This window comes from Leptonychotes weddellii, chromosome 2 (genome assembly GCF_054177405.1).
Source record: "Leptonychotes weddellii isolate Sample4059 chromosome 2, ASM5417740v2, whole genome shotgun sequence".
NCBI lineage: Eukaryota > Metazoa > Chordata > Mammalia > Carnivora > Phocidae > Leptonychotes > Leptonychotes weddellii.
The window spans coordinates 20,952,013-20,958,961 of NC_138370.1; the positions used below are offsets into that span (position 1 = coordinate 20,952,013).

The following is a 6,949-nucleotide window of genomic DNA, read 5'->3' on the forward strand; positions in this document are numbered from 1 at the left end:
AAAAAAATCACTCTCCTGTCAAACGCTTAACCTTTCAAGCAGCATGAATGGGCTTTCTGCTTAGCCCTACATTACTTGCTGCCTGTCCTGATTATAACATCCATCATGTATTGTACTTTTTCCATGTTTTGTATTGTTTACTCAGATTTCATGTAGGATATTCTTATCCCTTAGTGTAGTTTCAACTAGCAGAGATCCAAATTAAAACAAAACAAATAGAACAATGGTATATAACATTTACATCAGGAAAATCTCATATGCTTATGTGCCCTATATTTAAAATAGTTTCTGCATTCTTGGAAATGCCTTTATTGCTGAGTACTCAATGAATAATTACCAAACTTTAATCCCCTTGATTCATTATAAACCAGTGCCACTAAAATTAGTCAAGATACTCCAAGGAAGCAAAAGCAGATCAGATACTTCCAAAAGGCAAAGGAAGGAAGGATGAGGGAGAGGGAGGAAGGAAGGAAAAAAGGTGTGTGTGGGGGGGGCTACTGAAGTGAATTTTACTCTCAACAACAAATTGAGCATGAAGGTAAAGAAATAATGATGTAGCAGCACACAGTGTAAATCATTGTTGAACTGTAGAACATGCTAGAACATGTCTAAGTAAGGACAAAAAGAAACAAAATGGCAAGGTGAAAGGTTTTAAGAACTCCTTATGCAACCCAGGGAGTGAAAGAAAAACATACCTTTAGTTCCAAGAATATTTCCACATCCGTGGAATTAGAACAGACCTGTGATTTACCTCTTGCACTCAGATGCTCAACCCCCAAACAGGGTAGTAAGTGGCAAGTGAAATAGTTGCAGTAGTTGCTATTAACCCAACTCCATGGCAGGATGTGTGTATATACATGCATAACAAGAGAACAAAAATCAGTCTGGCAAGTGATCTAGATTTTTACCTGGAGCCTCCAGGTAAAAATTAAAAACAAAAATTCATTTGAGTCTAATAGTTTGTAAGGCTAGGACTCAAACTTGAACATTACAGTTTTCTTAGGTATATGATGGACTCTTCATGTGTAGATTCAGACCTTTTATTTCTAAAAAGTTCTCCTGAATATAATTAAAAAAAATAATTTGCTGATTTTCTTCTATTGGCTGTTCTTTCCCTATCTTCTATCTCTCTTACTTCCTCTTGTATCCTTCTTACCTCTTTGTTTTCAGTTCCCTAGGCTGTTTTCATTATCCTCCTCAAAGTCCGTCAATATATTCACTTAAATCGTTCTTGAATTTCGCGCCAAGCTCGGAGGGGTAATCCCGGTTTGGTGAGCTAGTTGGGAGGTGTTTACAGCTGCTGTCATGATTCCTATCATGGTTCGTAGGCTAAACTGCATCACCGCTGTGTCCCAGAACATGGGCATCGGCAAGAACGGGGACTTGCCCTGGCCCCCGCTCAGGAATGAATTCATGTTTTTCCAAAGAATGACCACAACCTCCTCAGTAGAAGGTAAACAGGATTTGGTGATTATGGGTAGGAAGATATGGTTCTCTATTCCCAAGAAGAATCAACCTTTAAAGGACAGAATTAATTTAGTTCTCAGCAGAGACCTCAAGGAACCTCCACAAGGAGCTCATTTTCTTGCCAAAAGTCTGGATGATGCATTAAAATTTATTGAGCAATCAGAATTAGCAAACAAAGTGGACATGGTTTGGATAGCGGGAGGCAGTTCTGTTCATAAGGAAGCCATGAACAAACCAGGCCATCTTAGACTATTTGTGACAAGGATTATGCAGGAATTTGAAAGTAACGTATTTTTTCAAGAAATTGATTTGGAGAAACATAAACTTCTGCCAGAATATGCAGGTGTTCTTTCTGATGTCCAGGAGGAGAAAGGCATTAAGTACAAATATGAAGTATATGAGAAGAAGGATTAATGGGAAGATGTTTTCTGATTTATTTCAAGTTAGTTGCTCCCCCTGCCCTCCAAACAATTATATATTTTAATATCAGGAAAAAACTTTTGTTGACTTTAGGTCAGTGGATAATTATTTCTAAGGAATGAGATTTTATTAATCTTAATTAAGCTGTAGCTAAGATTAATCTTAACTAGGCCATATCAGATACCATTTGTGAAACATTTCTTGCTATAACTGTGTGTTGCCTGTCAAGGACCAGCACCTGCCTAGGGTAGCATATCTACCAAGAGCCTAAGTGAGACAATTCCCTGATAGCATAAGTTGAAACCAGGACTTACAAAGATAGGACTAGACAGATTTGTCCAAAGGTCAGAAATGGATTATAAATAGAAGAGCTAGAACTCAGATATTAAAAGAAAATTAGATCAAAATAGGAACTTTGAGTTCTCTATGCATATCACACTGCTGAAAAAAAGTTCTGTTCACTCAGACAGGGAATCTGGTAACTTGAGAACTCAAGAGGCAGGTAGGACGCTACCTTTTTGACGGTTAAAAGAGAAGGTCTGAGACCTAAAAACTCTGTTTCCAATCTCCAGTGAGATTCCATGGGATGTTACAATGATAGAAGAACAATAGGCTGTTCTAGTAACAAGCATATGGCTAAAATTAGAAATTAAAAAGGTAATGAATTGAAAATGGATAAAGCTAGAAACCAAAATTACAAAGCTGGAAACTAAATTAAACTTCACTGAATTAGAAAATGAAAATTAAAACACATTTACCCGTCGTGTTAGCAAAGATGTGGATTGTTAAGTATCCAAAGAAATAGCATTTTTTGCTTGTAAATTAACACAACCTTTTTAGAGTTTAAGTTAGGAATATCAATTAAAATTCAAAATATTCTGGGTTTGGGTCCAGAGCTTCCACTGCCAGAAATTAATCCTGAATATTCAAAGAGATGGACTCCCCCCCAAAAAATCTGTTCTTATTTGAGCATAATGTAATTAAGTCTTCATTGCTAAGATGATTTTCTTCTACTTTCTATCATAATTCAGGTTAATGCTATTTTTTGGCGGGGGGAGAAGTGGGCGGGGGAAGAGGGGGGAATCTCAAGCAGGCTCCATGCCAGCATGGGGCTTGATCTCAGGACCCTGAGATCATGACCGGAGCCAAAATCAAGAGTCAGATGCTTAACCAACTGAGCCACCTAGGCCCCATGGTTAACACTGATTTTTAATGTCTTGACTTGAAATGTTCTTTAATCTTCACCAATGCTACTTTAATGATAAGAAAGTCGTTCCAGAGTAGTGTGTTATAATTTTTCTCTATTTTATAGGTTTCTTAAAAATCAGATTTAATGCTGGCTGCCACAAAGATACCACAAAAAAAAAAACTATAGACCAATATTCCTTATGCATATAGATGCCCTTGTTTTGAAGAATTGAACAAACCAATCCTAAAATTAATGGAAATGCTAAAACAATTAGAAAAAAGTTGAAGAACTCACTCTTCCTGGTTTCAAGACTTGCTACGTACGAAGCTGGAGTAACCCAGGCGGTGGCGTTGCCGCAGCAGGCCTCAGGGCATTAATGCAGCCTGCACGTCAGACTGGTAAGGACTATGATGCAAAGGCTGTGTGGAAGCATGGTTGCAACTGGGTGAAAATTTCCTTTCTCAGATTATAACTGATTCTAGTAAGTAGAGGTGGAGAATTTGTAGGTAGAGATAAAATTGCCAAACATGAGGAAAGGAAGGGACTTAAGAGACAAATCAGCAGGTCAGACTCAAAGTAATCATGCTTTTGGATCCCAGAACATCTATTTACAACTCCACTCAGGCCAGCTGGTAAATGTGAGACACGCCAGGAAAACCCACCCTCCCACCCCAACTCAAGATACCTGAATGCTTCTAGCACCTTGGACATATACTAGTTACTCAATAAACATGTACAGAATGACTAGAGATCTGGATATACATGAATAAATGGTTTCATGTTGCCACCAACTTGGTAAGATTTTCCAAAATTAAGACTGGGCGACAATGGCAGAGGAGGAGGATCCCAGGCTTACCTCGCCACATGAATACACCTAGATAACACCCAGTGTAAATAATGACCCAAAGACTGGCAGAACAGATTCTCCAAAGCAAATGTGGAGAAGAGGCCACCTCGAGATGAGGTCAGGAGCCCAACTGCAGGAAGGTCCATGTGAGGGAGGGATGCTGCAGGCACACAGAAGGGAGAGGAGCAGACCTAACAGCAACCACCCCAGGTGCAGGGGACTCACGCTGAGAAGACAAATCCCTGATAACATTTGGCTTTGAAAACTACAGGGGCCTAACTTCATGAGTTCTGCCTTTAAGGAGACAGCACAACCAACAGACCCTCTGAGATACAGCATAGAAGCAGCCATTTGAAAGATGCCTGGAGTATATGGAAAGATTTATTTACTAATCTCAGAGTGTATGCCGGAGGGCCAGGGATCTTTGGAAGACTTCTCTTAGGACAAAAGAGCTACCAGGTGCCACTTCCCTTGCCTGCCCCCCAGCCTAGATACAGGGATATCTGTGGGAACAAGCACAAGTCCAACACTCTCCACCTACCTTGCTAGCAGTGTGCTTCATGCCCGAGTTCTCCTGTGGACTCCCTCCCTCCAACACACCTTCCCCAGGTGTGTATCCCAACTAGCACCCCAAGGGTGGCAATGTGCAAGCAGCCACCACAAGGTGGTGAAAAGACAAAAACTTGCAACCAAGAATATTCTATCCAGCAAGGCTATCATTCAGTATAGAGAGAGAGATAAAGAGTTCCCCAAACAAAAGTTAAAGGAATTCATGACCACTAGACCAGCCCTCCATGTAATGTAAGTGGAATGAAAGACCATCAGCTGCAATAAGAAAAGGAAGAAGCACAAAAACAGTAAAATTAAGTGTACCTGTAAAAATCAATCAAGTGATTCAAAAAATAAAAGAATGTAAACTATGACACTACATAGGAGTAAAAATTTAGCGCTTTTAGAATAGGTTTAAACATAAGCGACCATCAACTTAATATAGATGGCTATATGCACAAGATGTTATATAGAAATCTAATGGTAACCACAAATGAAAATCCAGTGATTTGTAAAAAATAGAAAGAAATCCAAGTATATCACTAAAGAAAGCCAGCAAGCCATGGTAGAAGAGAGCAAGAGAAAAAAGGATCAGAGAAGAACTACAAAAAACAACTATAAAACAAGTAATAAAATGGCAATGAGTACATACCTATCAAAATTACCTTTGAATATAAATGTACTGACTGCTCCAATCAAAAGACATAGGGAGACAGAATAGATAAAAAAAGGAAGACCCATCTATATGCTGCCTACAAGGGACTCATTCAGCACTAAAGACACCTGCAGATTGAAAGTAAAGGGATGGAAAAGCAGTTATTATGTAAATGGAAGTGAAAAGAAAGTGGGTAGCAATAATTATATCAGACAAGAGACTTTAAAGACTGTAACAAGAGACAAAGAATAACACTACATAATCATAAAGGGAACAATCCCACAGGAGATAAAACAATTGTAAATATTTATGTACCCAACATGGGAGCAGCCTACACAAAGCAGCTAATAATAAACATAAAGGAAAAACATTCATAATAATACAATAACAGTAGGGGACTTTAACACACCACTTACATCAATGGATAGATTATCTAAATAGAAAATCAACAAGGAAGGGGTGGTTTAGAATGAAACATTCCACCAGATGGATCTAACAGATATATTCAGAACATTCCATCCTAAAACAGCAGAATACACATTCTTTTCAAGTGTGCATGGAACATTCTCCAGAATAGACCACATGTTAGGCCTCACAGGCCTCAACTAATTCAGAAAGTTTGCTGTTATACCAAGCATCTTTTCCGACCATGCTATGAAAGTAGAAATCAGCCGCAAGAAAAAAAATCTGGAAAGAAAACAAATACAGGGAGGTTAAATAACATGCTACTAAACCGTGACTGGGTCAACCAAGAAATCAAAGAAGAATTAAAAAAAACACATGCAGACAAATGAAAATGAAAACACTATGGTCCAAATTCTTTGGGATGCAGCAAAAGCTGTTCTAAGGGGGAAGTTAAGAACAATACAGGCCTAGCTCAAGAAGCAAGAAAAATCTCCAATAAACCCAACCTTACACCTAAAGGAGCTAGAAAAAGAACAACAGACAAAACCCAAAACCAGTAGAAGGAAGGAAATAATAATCATTAGAGCGGAAATAAATGATATGGAAACTAAAAAACCCTAATAGAACAGAATGTGTATTCTGCTGTTTTAGGATGGAATGTTCTGAATGAAACCAGGAGCTGATTCTTTGAAAATATAACAAAATTGATAAAACTTTAGCCAGATTCATTGAGACAGAGACAAAGGGGGAGGGGGGTGGGGAGAGAGAGACAACTCAAAGAAAATGAGAAATGAAAGATAAATAACAACCAACATCACAGAAAGAAAAAGGATAATAAGAGAATACAATGAAAAATTACATGTCAACAAATTGGACAACCTAGAAGAAATGGATAAATTCTGAGAAACATAAGCTCCCAAAACATCAGGGGGAAAAAAATAGAAAATTTTAACAGACCAATTACCAGCGATGAAATGGTATCAGTAATCAGAAAACTCCCACAAACAGAAGTCCAGGGCTAGATGGCTTCACAGTTGAATTTTAGCAAACATTTAAAGAGCATTAATACCTATGCTTCTGAAATTATTTCAAAAAATAGAAGAGGAAGGAAAGCTTCCCAATTCATTCTATAAGGCCAGCATTACCCTGATACCAAAGCCAGATAAGACACTATGAAGAAAGAGAACTACAGACCAATTTCTCTGATGAACATACATGCCGAAATCCTAAAAAAAAAAAAAAGTATTAGCAAACCAAATCAAACAGCACATTAAAACAAACAAACAAAAAAAATCATTCACCACAATCAAGTGGGATTTATTCCTGGGATACAAGGGTGATTCAGTATTTGCAAATCAATCAACACAATCCTTTCTCTTATTGATAGGATTTATTTTTAAAAAGATCACTTTAATAG

General features: G+C 38.0%; 1 pseudogene; it reads left to right on the forward strand.

Moving 5' to 3' along the window:
- The first annotated feature begins 1,022 nt into the window (after positions 1-1,022).
- On the forward strand, positions 1,023-2,930 carry LOC145720299 (dihydrofolate reductase pseudogene; annotated as a pseudogene).
- The last annotated feature ends 4,019 nt before the right edge of the window (positions 2,931-6,949 follow it).